Source organism: Lissotriton helveticus, chromosome 3_2 (assembly GCF_964261635.1).
Source record: "Lissotriton helveticus chromosome 3_2, aLisHel1.1, whole genome shotgun sequence".
Classification (NCBI taxonomy): domain Eukaryota; kingdom Metazoa; phylum Chordata; class Amphibia; order Caudata; family Salamandridae; genus Lissotriton; species Lissotriton helveticus.
The window spans coordinates 325,871,578-325,886,440 of record NC_136062.1 but is presented as its reverse complement, the minus strand read 5'-3'; the positions used below and the strand labels follow the sequence as shown (position 1 = coordinate 325,886,440).

Below are 14,863 nucleotides of genomic sequence, written 5' to 3'. Positions count from 1 at the left end.
CTGCACATCTGGATGTACTGATAAACTTGTATTGGTGCTAGTAATCTTGTCGCTGATAGGTCTACAACACCCATTTTGGATCTCTATGACATTGGTAAAGTCTTTTCAATAGTACTTTGCCAATAGTCTTTTATGCTTATTTAAGTAACACCTTAAATTTATTGAGTTGAGAATTATCAGCCCATCTATTTTCCCAAGTATCTTTTGTCCAGACTCTAGAATGTTTAAAATGCTAATACCCACCAAATTCTGGGAATCCCCTGAAGCATATATTTTCCAGTCTTCTCGCCAACCTACATGGGCTTACTGATGCACAATAGGTCATCTGAAGGCCCTCTGCCTGGTATATTAGACTTTTTATTAATCTGGACCTATCAACCTGCAATCTCTCTTCTACCCTGAAAACCCTACCCAGCACCTCTTTTCTGTAAACCTTGATATCTTCTTAAAGTCACTTCCATTTCAAAGCCTACTTAGCTTGTCGGTCCTTTGCTTACCTTGGTGCCAAATATTGGAACAGCCTACCCCTGCTCTGTTACTTCAACCTAACCATTCACTCTTTTAAACAGCTTAAAACCAGTGTTATACGTTCTGTGGACTGATGCCCCACATATTCTTTCTCCGTCAGCTGTAATCTCTGCTATGCAGTGCCACGTCATTTGCTTTTGCAAAGAAAGCAGTCAAATTCAAAATTCACATGTTTTTCTTTCTTTTGGAGCGACATGATCGCATTATGACCTGTCCAATCATGCATGATGTGAAAGTAAATGTATGTCGAATTTAAAACAAATTGAACTCGTAAAATAATTTGGAGCATTTCTGGATTAAACCAAGTTAGTGGGAAGTGCTGCAAAAGTAGTAGAATGCAGACGTCTTTCATCAACAACAACTGAGCAGATAATTAATGTTCTGCATTCTGAAAGAAGTTGTAATTTTAATAATTATGTGGTCCTACGGCATTTCGCCTAAATAACACAGCTCATAACTCTGTCTGACCCAGCATCAATAACAGTTTATGTCAGCTTGGCGCCCCTGAAGGTCACTGGTCTTCACCTTGACAAACTTCTCTCATGCTTTCAAAGTTCATTGCCACATGTTTTCTAATAGAGCATCCAGATGATATCCGGCAAAAACCTTCCTCTTTCTCAACTTTGACAATTCTGGTGCTACAAAATGTCTAGGAGACTCTCAACTTGTTCTCACAAAGAACACAAGGATTCCAATTGTCAGACTATGGATCATAACATTGCTGCAGAAAGTCTAATTCATGCAGTCGACATAACTGTGGAATGCGCCAGCTCATCATAAGGGTAGGGGGTCACCTGCGAAGGGTTGGATGCAGGGCCAGACCACATTTAGGTATTGGAAAAAACATTACTTCATGTAAGAAAGTGGGTTATTAGTAGATGTTGGAATTCACCCTCAGCTAGTAAAAATACCACAGGCACAAATAGGTCCAGTCAAGTCTCAGTAAATTAAGCCTTGCTCAACGCTTGGTAGCTTAGAAAATAAACAGGCTTAACTTAGGAGACAGGTGTGTAAATCATTTAAATGCACCCAAACTGTAAATAGGTAAAAAGACACAACACCATAAAAATCCAATACCAATTTATACAAACAGAGAATATTTTTATCTTCCAAACATCAAAATGACAAAAATCCAATGTAGGGAACCAGATTTATGAATTTCTAAAGATGTAGGTAAAGATCTCACCAAAAGGCGCAAGGCGCCAACTGAGGATATCCAGTCGCGCTGGACTGGGACAAAGTCCAAGGTTCAGGCTTACCGTGATGAAGCACAGGCTGGGCACAGAACCAAGTTAGGCTCGCTGAGTATTGTACTTTATGTCTTTGGTGGGTAGTCTGTGCAGCATTCCTTTCAGAAGCTGCATGTTGTCCAACATGCGTTCCAAGGAGCTGTGAGGACTGTGATCCGAGTACCTGCATCATATCCTGTGTCAGTTTCGCATTGACTTGCAACGGTTTCTTGAAGCTGTACGGGGAAGCTTGTCAAGGACTCGCGTTGGTTCTGTTTAAGCTGAGCGGAGAGGCTTTACAAGGCTTTGTGTCATCTCTCTTTGGTACTGAAGAAGCTAACAGCTGCTTCTAGTTTCCTTTGGGGAGATCATGTCCTCTAGCACTGGACAAGGGTTCAGAGGCTCTGGGTTGCCACTTGGGATCTAGGACTCATTCTCCCACCATGCACTTATGCAGTCCAGGACAAATCCAGTTACCGCTAGCCAACTGAGGTGTCCTCTCTGGCTTTGCAGGTGCCTTCTTCACCTGTATTGGACCTGCTTCTGGTCAGGCAATCCACTCCTTTCCTGTGGGAGTCAAGCACAGTCCTTTCTTTGTTCAGCCTTATAAGTTAAGCGGATCTATGACAGAATATCGACAGACAAAATATCAACCTACAGAAACATCGACGCTGGAATATCGAAAGCAAGTATATCGACATCCTATCTACAACATGGTAAGTACAAAAATATCAAAACAAAAATATTGTGTTAAAAATATCGTAATTAAAAATATCGTTTTATATCTGTTAAAATATAGTGTGTAAAATAAAGTAAATAATACTTATAAATAAAATAAACATTGTTAAAAATATTTAGTAATGTTTAAAATTAATAAATAATAGATATATAATGATATAACATTAATTAAACACATATGTAAAATATATATTATATATTTACTTAATAATAAATTTTAATAATTGCTTTAATTACTTATAAATTATTTAAAAATACTATAAATCACAAATAGATCTCCACACATAAAATAATTACATAAAAAAGTAAATAATTATTTTTAATGAATTAAAAAAATTAAATATACTTTCAATATTTTTAAAATTAATAACATAATACATTATCTAAATTCATTCTAAATAATAAATAAAACTACTATTTAAAGTCCCAAAAAACTACAGTATTAAAAAACATTGGATAGCGTAAAACGTAAAATTACTATTCCCACTCCAGAAAATGCAAAAATAGGGAAAACATTGTATAGCATAGAGATAAAAATTACTATTACCACTCCAGAGAGTGAAACGGTAAAGAAAACATCGGATAGCGTAGGGGTAAAAATTACTTTTCCAACTCCAGTGAGTGCAACAGTAGGGAAAGCGCTGGATAGCGTAGGGGTAAAAATTACTATTCCAACTCCAGAGAGTGAAACAGTAGGGAAAGCACTGGATAGCGTAGGGGTAAAAATTACTATTCCAACTCCAGAGAGTGCAACCGTAGGGAAAGCGTTGGATAGCGGGTGGGTAAAAATTACTATTCCCACTCCAGAGAGTGCAACAGTAGGGAAAGCATTGGATAGCATAGGGGTAAAAATTACTATTCCAACTCCAGAGAGTGCAACAGTAGGGAAAGCGTTGGATAGTGTAGGGGTAAGAATTACTATTCCCACTCCAGAGAGTGCAACAGTAGGGAAAGTGTTGGATAGCGTAGGGGTAAAAATTACTATTCCAACTCCAGAGAGTGAAACAGTAGGAAAAGCGCTGAATAGCGTAGGGGTAAAAATTACTATTCCAACTCCAGAGAGTGCAACAGTAGGGAAACCGTTGGATAGCGGGCGGGTAAAAATTACTATTCCTACTCCAGAGAGTGCAACAGTAGGGAAAGCGTTGGATAGCGTAGGGGTAAAAATTACTATTCCTACTCCAGAGAGTGCAACAGTAGGTTAAGCGTTGGATAGCGTAGGGGTAAAAATTACTATTCCAACTACAGAGAGTGAAACAGTAGGGAAAGCGCTGGATAGCGTAGGGGAACAAATTACTATTCCAACTCCAGAGAGTGCAACAGTAGGGAAAGCGTTGGATAGCGGGTGGGTAAAAATTACTATTCCCACTCCAGAGAGTGCAAAAGTAGGGAAAGAGTTGGATAGCGTAGGGGTAAAAGTTACTATTCCCACTCCAGAGAGTGCAATAGTAGGGAAAACGTTGGATAGCGTAGGGGTAAAAATTACTATTCCCACTCCAGAGAGTGCAAAAGTAGGGAAAACGTTGGATAGCGTAGGGGTAAAAATTACTATTCCCACTCCAGAGAGTGCAAAAGTAGGGAAAACGTTGGATAGCGTAGGGGTAAAAATTACTATTCCAACTCCAGAGAGTGCAACCGTAGGGAAAGCGTTGGATAGCGGGTGGGTAAAAATTACTATTCCCACTCCAGAGAGTGCAACAGTAGGGAAAGCATTGGATAGCATAGGGGTAAAAATTACTATTCCAACTCCAGAGAGTGCAACAGTAGGGAAAGCGTTGGATAGTGTAGGGGTAAGAATTACTATTCCCACTCCAGAGAGTGCAACAGTAGGGAAAGTGTTGGATAGCGTAGGGGTAAAAATTACTATTCCAACTCCAGAGAGTGAAACAGTAGGAAAAGCGCTGAATAGCGTAGGGGTAAAAATTACTATTCCAACTCCAGAGAGTGCAACAGTAGGGAAACCGTTGGATAGCGGGCGGGTAAAAATTACTATTCCTACTCCAGAGAGTGCAACAGTAGGGAAAGCGTTGGATAGCGTAGGGGTAAAAATTACTATTCCTACTCCAGAGAGTGCAACAGTAGGTTAAGCGTTGGATAGCGTAGGGGTAAAAATTACTATTCCAACTACAGAGAGTGAAACAGTAGGGAAAGCGCTGGATAGCGTAGGGGAACAAATTACTATTCCAACTCCAGAGAGTGCAACAGTAGGGAAAGCGTTGGATAGCGGGTGGGTAAAAATTACTATTCCCACTCCAGAGAGTGCAACAGTAGGGAAAGAGTTGGATAGCGTAGGGGTAAAAGTTACTATTCCCACTCCAGAGAGTGCAATAGTAGGGAAAACGTTGGATAGCGTAGGGGTAAAAATTACTATTCCCACTCCAGAGAGTGCAAAAGTAGGGAAAACGTTGGATAGCGTAGGGGTAAAAATTACTATTCCAACTCCAGAGAGTACAACAGTAAGTAAAGCATTGGATATCATAAAAATTAAATATAACATACTTAGAAATAATTTTTATATTTACATTTATTAATATTTTATTTTTAAATAACTAAACATAATTTCAAAATACCCTTTGATATTAAAAAAATAAATAGATTTGAATAAATCACTTGACACTGTAAAGATCAAAATGAAATATCTCCCGGAAATGCATAAACATGGTAGAAAATGGGTTATGTTTGTGAACATGGGGGTGTGTGCAACAACAGGCAGTTTAAATTTTTTTTTGTATTTACTTTGAAAATCTTGGGGCCCAGATTTATCAGGGTTTCACGAAACACAATGCAGCAAGACAACTTGCTGCGTGCGTGACAGGTAGAAAGTAGGAATGCACCATATATACCAATACATGGAGCATTCTTGCTCTCTGCTGCCTAGTACCAAAAAAGGCCCCTTCCTGCCATGGTGCAAGGGTGCCTGCATTCCAGGCTGGATTGTTTTTGTTAAGTAAGGGACACCTTCCTGCACAAAAGCAATCCTCTGATGCTTTTCCTCTTTCTAAGAGGGAACTTAGAAAGTGGAAACAACGAGGAAAAATATAATTATTTCTCCACATTGTGCCTCCTCCGGTAAGGTGTAGCATTTTGAGGCATTCCTAGGTTTCTCAGTCTTGCTAAATCTGGGAATGCATCGAATTCCATGGGTGAATGCATGAGAACACCCACGCTCCACCCATGGTATGCCTACCCAAGAGAGATTAACAATGGGAAGCGACTTGCTCTGCCCTGTGTTAATCCAGATTTACTAAGCCACACAAAACCATGTAGGAACGCCTTGCTTTTCTTGGTACATTTGACTTAGAGCTTGTATTGCCCTTGTGACACCCTACTTGATGCAAGGGCAATGCACTCCCTTGATAAATCTGGCCCCAGGTGTCTGTAGCTCACCTAGTGCCTATATTTATGTTTTCTGCATCCGGGTACTTTTAGTATTACAGTTCTTCTAAGAATATTGCTACATTTCATACATTTTAAAGAAATGAACCAGAGTGAGTGAGCTGCTTACAACTGACAGGGGCAACCTTAACATTTCTGACAACAAACTGTCTCCACCTATTACATATAAACACAAGCCTAAATTGTATGCCACTCTGTGCGCCTTACTCTGCATCACCTTGTGCCTTGCAGATTGCACACCATACTCTCTACAACGCTGTTTGCTTCTGTGATCCACAGTTCTCACAACACCCAGGAGTCAACTGAGCATAGAGGACACTCGTCAGATATGTCCCCAGTGCTCTGTTGAGGAATAGCTGTCAGTGCTCCATGGGGTACATCGCACTGTAAGCCTGTGAGCCTAGCAACCTGTACTATTGTAAATGTAAATGTACCGATATTTATAGAGCGCACAGCTACTTCCCAAAGGTAGTGTCCCGGCGCTGTAAGTATACCGCTTAGGAACCCTTCCTGGTTTTCCCTGTGAGTGTCCACTCCTGGGCACCCCCAGGGTGAAACCAGGCATCCCAGCGCTTTTGGGGCCGTTGTGGAGATTAAGCAAGCTATTGCCCAGAGTCGCAGAGTGTGACCCATGATTAGAATAGGCACCGAGGCGAGAATTATCGGGTCCGAGGAAATTGAGCCCAAGACCCGCCGAGGCGGGTATTGAACCATGGTCCCGGACCAGACCTCTGCATCAGGGTCTGCCGCTCTAACCATTTGAGCCACACTTCTCCAAATGGTTCCCTATTCTCACTGAGATGCACAGCCATGCTTTCTCCAGATGCCCATTTCCCTGAGCTCCCTGGAGCTGTATCAGTGTGAGATCTAATGAGGTGCACCAGTAGTGCTCTCCTGAGGCACAGCCCACTATCCTGCACAGCACACCATCCTGCCCTACTGTGCACTACTCTTTGTCCATTGACACACATCACCGGTTTCATTGAGTACAACAAAGACTCAATGAAACCAGAATTCAAGAGTTAGCTCTTCAGAGGCTCTCTAGCGTTCTGGAGCAGCGGACACAGACAGTAAATGTATGTTCCTTTTGCTCTGGTGTTAGACCTCTCGTGAAGGGGGTGCCACAGGGCTCGTGCCTTACCCCCACACTATTCAATGTGTACCTGGCCCCTCTTGCAAAAACGATTCGAAAGCTTTTCTAACTCTGCTTACAGCGCGGAGATACCCCTTCGGGGGGTGTCCTGTGCTCTATAAGCTCTTTTATTCATTCCTTCATGTGCTCATAACCGTGTGTTCTGCTGATGCATTTCACCCCGTGCCTCTTGCTGCATAAGGCTCTGTATAATTGTTGATCAGTGAACACATACGTATCTTTATTGTTTTGTGTGTATGGGTGCAACTAAAGCAGTTGGTTTTTTGTATGTGTATGGTCACTGTGCACTATAATGTGCGCATATGATAGTTAAGTGCATGATTGCAAAGTTAACGCTTGTTGTCACTGCCCCCACTTCTGAACTGCTGTGACTGCATAGCAGAGGTGTTTTCAACCCAAAGCAAGTTCTTCACGTTTGCTAAGAAACGTCTACAGAAATTCTAATCTGCTTGGTGGCTGCACCCTTTTCTCTGACTCATTCATGAGTCAATAACTTAATTAAACAAATAGTTTAAAGAGGTTTCCAGCCATGACATTGACATTCGATGTAGAAAAGACGTGAGAATTTTGCATTACGTAATGTTTCTAAGTAATGTTTCTTAAATGCATGTATAGTTCATATTTTTCATTTGTCAATTCGGAATATTTTTCATTTGTCATTTCTGACCAATGTCTGAAATATATATTTTAAGTTATAGATGACTACCTAATAATTAATTTAGTACAGAGATTTACGTCAGTATTGCAGTCCATGCACACTTCTTGAATGTGCAGTGAAGGGAAGAATGTAAGACATTTAGAGCTGCACCTAGCTACCTTACCCTAGGCTTCCATTTCTTTCAAGCTTCTAAGCAGGACTGACATTACAGGTCTGGGTGCTACTAATGTCTGTCTCTCATCTGCCCATGGGAATCAGCATTATTGTTTGCCTTGGGGATTTAAAAGGACAATTATTTTAAACGACGTAGTTTGTTCACGTCAGATGGAAAAACATTAAAACCTAAAATGTGGTCAGGGTAATGAGTTGCGCATTGTGCACTGTCACAACTATGCAGGAAAATGAACACGTCTGATCATTTCCATGCTTTTCAAAAAATTGGAGACAGCAAGTTAGACTTCCCATCCGAGACGAGTAGCTCATCAAAACAGCGTTACAACAGCACATCGATGTGCGTAAAAAGTCGAAGAGGACAAGTGAGTGCTGTGTTCATGAGTTTCTGTGTGTGCATAGCCACATGTACATCAGGTGCATGTGAGCATGCATTAATGAACATATCCCAGACGCACCCATACATTATGGGTATTTTGTTTCCAATACGGTAGGAAAAGAGGAAATCCTACATATATTTGCCTGAAACCAAAGATTAAGGTCTGCCTGCCACATATAATACAAAGTCATCTCTGCTGAGTAATACCAGGAACATTGCATGGTCAGCGACTAGCTGCCGCCTCCCCCCCAATCCGGCACCCAATACCCAGGAACGTGGACACGAGACGTCTTTACTTTTTGGAAGGCGGGCGCTAGTCGCCCGGCCGTATTTATTAAAGTATGAAATTAAAAAAAGGTTTTAATTGCATAATCAACCATTTATACAAAAATTCAGCAGGACATTTAGGTACATAATTCTTAGCAACAAGTTTGAGAGCCTGACTTTAACAAAACTCTAATACATGTTGTTTCCTAACTTAGACTAAACATCCTCATCTAGAATTTTTGTACATTTCTGGCCATATGGCAGGGTCACTACCGGTGTCAGGTCCTACAAGCTGCGCCTCCCCTCTGGATGTGCGCATGCGCAGTGTTACCGCGGGAATTGCCCGATCTACGCCCTGAACTCCATTTACCCACTAAAGGAGGGCCCTTACTCTGCGCCGGTGGCGTCATGAGTCCACGCGCGTGGGGTGGCTACCAGCCTAAGGAAAGCGTGAACTACTCCTACCCGCGCTCCTTTGCCTATTACCTTGCCCCTGGAGTTCTGGGAGTGGCCCGCAGGCCCCTCCCCCTGGGCGGGAACCTCCATAGGATGATGCCCGCCCCCTCAGACCTCAAATATGTGCTCACCGATAATGACCTTACCGCATGCCCCATACCTAATAAATACGACGACCTATGGGAAAAAATTCTAAAGGACAGCTACACTGGCTAATAAATAACAGTATCAACATATAGCTAAAAAGGGAAAAAAGGCCTAACGACACATGGCATTACAATACAATTCGCTTCACACATGTTTCGCTAAATCACAGTATCAACGTATAGCTACAAAGGGAAAAAAGGCCTAAAGACACATGGCTTCAAATACAATTCACTTCACACATGTTTTGCTAAAAAGGGATAAAATTCCTAGACCCAAGCATCCACAATATACCAACAGTTCCATCTCTATTATCCTGTGAGACCCGTGGACCGTACCTTCAAAACCTTACCATTCAACCAGACATAAAAACTGCTACAAAACTTTTGTTCCAAGGGATGGTGGGTGGGAAAACAAAGAAGCCCCGAGCGCGGGGCACACCGTTATGGCGAGGGAGCGTCCAGGGACAAGGGGGTCTCCTGGGCGCTCCCTATCTCTTTATTCTCGAGGGGCCAGGTGGCCCCTCCTACAGCCCGCCCCCCCTGACCCGGACCCACTTCCCAGGATCCGGGTCAGGGAGGCCGCCAGCCAATCGGCGGTGGGCCGCGCCCCCCAGGGCACGCCCCCACCATCGAATGGCAACAAAGGAGAGAGTGGGGGCGACGGTCGCCGCGCCGCCATGCGTGCGGGGGGGCCGAGGGCCCCCCCTTTTCACATGGTCAGCGACTAGCTGCCGCCTCCCCCCCAATCCGGCACCCAATACCCAGGAACGTGGACACGAGACGTCTTTACTTTTTGGAAGGCGGGCGCTAGTCGCCCGGCCGTATTTATTAAAGTATGAAATTAAAAAAAGGTTTTAATTGCATAATCAACCATTTATACAAAAATTCAGCAGGACATTTAGGTACATAATTCTTAGCAACAAGTTTGAGAGCCTGACTTTAACAAAACTCTAATACATGTTGTTTCCTAACTTAGACTAAACATCCTCATCTAGAATTTTTGTACATTTCTGGCCATATGGCAGGGTCACTACCGGTGTCAGGTCCTACAAGCTGCGCCTCCCCTCTGGATGTGCGCATGCGCAGTGTTACCGCGAGAATTGCCCGATCTACGCCCTGAACTCCATTTACCCACTAAAGGAGGGCCCTTACTCTGCGCCGGTGGCGTCATGAGTCCACGCGCGCGGGGTGGCTACCAGCCTAAGGAAAGCGTGAACTACTCCTACCCGCGCTCCTTTGCCTATTACCTTGCCCCTGGAGTTCTGGGAGTGGCCCGCAGGCCCCTCCCCCTGGGCGGGAACCTCCATAGGATGATGCCCGCCCCCTCAGACCTCAAATATGTGCTCACCGATAATGACCTTACCGCCACAGGCCAGCATTGTTAACCGACGATCTGGCCTCCCCCTGCCTAGACCTACCCTAAACAGTTCTCACTTTAGCAAAACCTTCTAACCAAGCCCTGACATCATCAGACCTCATGACCCTTTCTTTCTCCGTCAAATGGACTCCCCTCACCGTGTAGAACAAATACACCCATGTTGGATCATCTGCAACCGAGGGGGGCTTGCAATAATTCGTCCCTCTGTGTGTTGATCCTCTTTACCGAGTGATTCCACGCCCTGACCGAGTTCCTGCCCCCACCGGATAAGTTGAGAACCCACTACTGTGCCACTCGGGCAAATCCTGAAGACCCACCCACAGTGGAGATGAACCCAATGAGTATTTGTCTCACCCGTTTAGCCAATTCTGTCCCCCCCAGGTGAAGTATCACCACTGACGGGGGGTCGGGCTGCTGAGCTAAAAGTCCCTGAAGGAAGTTCCTGAACTGACCATGGCACAGACCCTCACACCAACTCTTCCCTGTCCTGTGTCCAGCCTGTTGCTTGTGCTGGCACATTGTAGCTCCTCTATTACTAGTGCTGAGTTCCTCCCCTGCGTGACAGGTTTGAGAGACTGCAAGAAAAGGAAAAGACCACGAAAACCTGGGTGACAATTTCCACTTCCACCTTAGGGAATGGGTAGCACGTACACCTGCCGGCAATACTTGGGCACTTGGTGTCCTCTTTCTCCACGTATGCTTCCCTTCTGACGTCCACCCGCTGCTGATGTTGCGATGTGGAGCATTCCTCAGATATCCGCCCTGGACCCCGCCGTGACTGACGTAAGCCCCCCTTGGGCTGTCCACCTGTTGCAGCAGTTGTGATGTGGAGCACTCCAGATATCCACCATGGACCCGGTCATACATAAATTGGAAAGATAGATACACACCATTAATGTTTCCGGCGATAACTGCTGTACACGCGTTAGACTTACATTACCATCAGTCGCTAAGTTTTCGATAATCTTAGTGCCATATTACTACTCATAAACACGTCGACAGTAAATGTTAAGCATAGCCTCAGTCTGTCTGTTTGCTAATGCAGCAGATATGCCGTTAAGCATAGGATCAGCGCCGCCCTAACCATGTTAGGCTGTAAAATTGGCTTCCTATTTTCACAAACCTTGTTACACAAGAAAGTTGTGCTGCAGGCGAGAACATCGCCTCTTAATCCTGGTCTTCTACCCACGTCTTTTTGCCTAGGCTCTATGTGTGAGAAACAAGGCAGTCTACTTAACAGTGCAGCATCACAGTCTTTAGCTAAAAGAATTGGCACAGACCTAACTCCGCCAGGCCATATGCTGGCCCAAGGACCTTTTCCGCTCGCCACTTTGGCTCCTGGGAAATATCATCCCCGCCAACCGGACATGATCACATGCATCCACAGAACTAAGGGATTGCCGCTACTCGGCTCTTGGGCACCTTTAGGTGTAACGCCAGGGTGTGCATCATTATCAGGACACCAAGTAGTCTTTCTAAGGGCTCCAGGCCCTGTCTCAATGCCGTTCATGGTTCCCCCACCATATTATTAATATATGGCTTTGGTACACCCCTAGGGCTCAACGTATATGGTGCTAAATTTCTGTGTCCTATAAAAGTTAGCACACTGTAATTATTCGCCTCAAATCTCATCATAGGCTCAACGTACATTGTGCCAGTTTACTTGTGTGCTAACTAAGTTTACTGACTGACTTAAAGGGGTGTGTTTCTTACAAATACATATTTGTTGTTATACACCTGTTCTTTTTCCATTTACTCATTCATGAAATTAAAGACTGGTAAAACAAGCTGCCCTATATTCCCTCAAGACTTAGCCTGAAGGCTGCACGCAATACAGCTAACCCTAGGATAGCTTACCAATAATGTTGACTTTAACCTATCGTCCATGAATGGTCGTTTGGACAGGTGCAGTGATTGGACTGGTGCAATGTCCCCCCTAGAATAGTGAACAGCACCTCCTATGGTTATTACCCCCACAATGAAATAAGTCCATTGTTTGGCTTTCCGCTTTGGCTTGCACAGGGAAGTGGGACCTGGGAAACTGGCTTTCTCAGCCTCGTCAAGCCCTACCTTTAGATGTCGTTAATCCCCAAGTTGACCCCAAGAGAAGATGGTATCCCTATTCGTGAATGGTTCCATGATTGTTCTAACTATCACCTAGCAGACACCAATGATAGTCGTTCTATAGTGTCAAAATTTGACTTACGTCCATAGCTGTTTCTTGCGTAAGAGAAATCAGCAGCAACCATGGCTTGGATAAAGTATTGCCAGTGCCTAGAGGACATCAATGAAGCAGCCCAAGAATGTCAACATCCATCTGATTCCCCAGGTGAAATTTAATGTCACCCATGTAGCGTGAGCTCTAATTTAGACAATGAGTGTTCCCAAACTGAACTCATCAACTGAATGACCTGAAGTCTTGAGCGCCGACAGAGCACCTTTTGGATAACCCCCAACCCATGGTGGGGCCCGTCCCACAGGGAGCTGCGTCTGCCTTGTGAATTCTCCAAAAAGCACTACCCGAGCCTTCTTTTAAAAAGCCCAAGCTCCATATTGATGAGTCCCCCCCAGCACGTGGATGCGATCCAGTTGAATACAGTGAATACTGCCGGTGCTAATTTAAGATAGCGTAAGTGTCACAGTTTTTTGGGCTGAAAACCTGGGGCAGTGTTACTTGACCACATTTGTGTTAAGCTGGTTACTGGTGAAAGAAACTTTCAAGGTACAAGTCTAACTTCGGCTAGAAAGGCAGCAGCATGCCCCCCAATAACCTTAATGTCACAATATAACACAATAATATATCACAGCCCAGCTGCCTTGCTGTGACAGCACGGCCCCACTATTGCAGAGTGTCAAATCCGGTTATATGTGCCCTTAGCCCCTCCACATGATGACATTGCAAATTGCGTGAAATCTTGTCCTTTGGGATACAAAATCACATGAAGATGCAAACTGTTAGCGTCAGCCTGAAAACATTCAAGCAAGCTATATTTTTACCGTAATCATTCACCTGCATGCTCGAGAAAATTATTGAACATGTTACCTAAATATGTCATATTATGATAATCATAGATATTGATTTAGTATGTCTCCGAAGCTCAACATTGGTGTGACATTTCAGATCATTCAGAAACATCTTATTTAAAAATGCAGTAACCGTAATTTCCTCGAAGTTGCAAAAGTTAAAGGTTCAACTAAAATTAAAATAGAAGTGTTCCGCAGTAAACAATATTTCCATTGTGCCTGTTTACTTTCGCTTTACACACTCCACCAGGACTATATTCCAGCTCTACATTTGACTTAACAACATTAAGCCGCTGGTAATAATAACTAATTGTTAATCATTCTTTGCCGGGGCACCTCTGTTCACAAAGGCAGATTTTGTGCTATGATCTGACAAGCAAACGGTTGATTTATAGCTGTCAAGTCTCCATGTTGCTAATATTGTGCATTTCCATAGTAAAATGTTCCATTTGCTATTGTTAATTTCAAACCTTTCTCTGGGGAACATTCTCTCAAACCCCCTTTTTGATGGCGGGGCAGGTAAGCTTTGTGCTTTTGCGACGTTACATTTATACCTGGCTTTAACGCCTCACCACTTTCAAATGCCATCAGCCGCCACGGCCGGTCTCTTTCACAAATAGCGGGAGGGAGGTAGTAGACTAACCAGCTACACACATTATACGTAACATTTGGATTCTTCCTCTGGTCCAAGCAGGATTTCAAGATTGATGAATCTAAAAGATTACATTATGCTAAAACTCAGGCATTGAACATTCAACTCTTTATTAGAGGACGCAGCTCATTCATCACACCTAAAGGAACAATCTTCAAGGTGTACTCCATCATCCCGATACCCACTAGCATATTTGTGTGGACTTAAATAATGAAATTGGCAAGTAACATTGGGAAAGCTCTCCTCTAAAGAATGGGAGGTGGTATGTCTAGATGCCCACTACAGCTCAATAAGTACTCGAAATAGGAAGTGCACTGTAAGTGTTTGTATAGCCGGTCCTACACCCCATATAAACTACACAAGATATTACCAGCAGTGAGCACACTCTGCTGAAGGGGATGTGGACAAGCAGAAAAGGACCTCAATATGTAGTGTAAATCTACGCAGAATACTTTTGGACTGAGGTGGAAACGGTCACAAAACAGATAATGGGTGATTCTCCTCTGCTTGAACCAAGAGTGCTGGTTTTGTGGCTTGCACTGGGAAAACTAAAGGGGGTTTGACAATGCTTGGAGCAGCCAATCTGGCAGCAGCAGTCCAGTCGAAAATGAAAGAACAGCGGTGAACCAGCTACTTAGAAACATCCAGGGGGAACATATGAAGTGTGGGAACCATTGCTAGAATATAT

The 14,863-nt window shown here is 43.6% G+C and overlaps 2 protein-coding genes across 3 annotated transcripts in view; one reads left to right on the top strand and one right to left on the bottom strand.

The window, feature by feature from the left end:
• ANO3 (anoctamin 3) overlaps window positions 1–14,863 on the top strand; it is a 1,634,736-nt gene that overhangs the window by 993,787 nt on the left and 626,086 nt on the right. The gene's annotated exons all lie outside the window — the stretch shown is intronic.
• MUC15 (mucin 15, cell surface associated) overlaps window positions 1–14,863 on the bottom strand; it is a 67,886-nt gene that overhangs the window by 33,633 nt on the left and 19,390 nt on the right. The window lies entirely within an intron of this gene.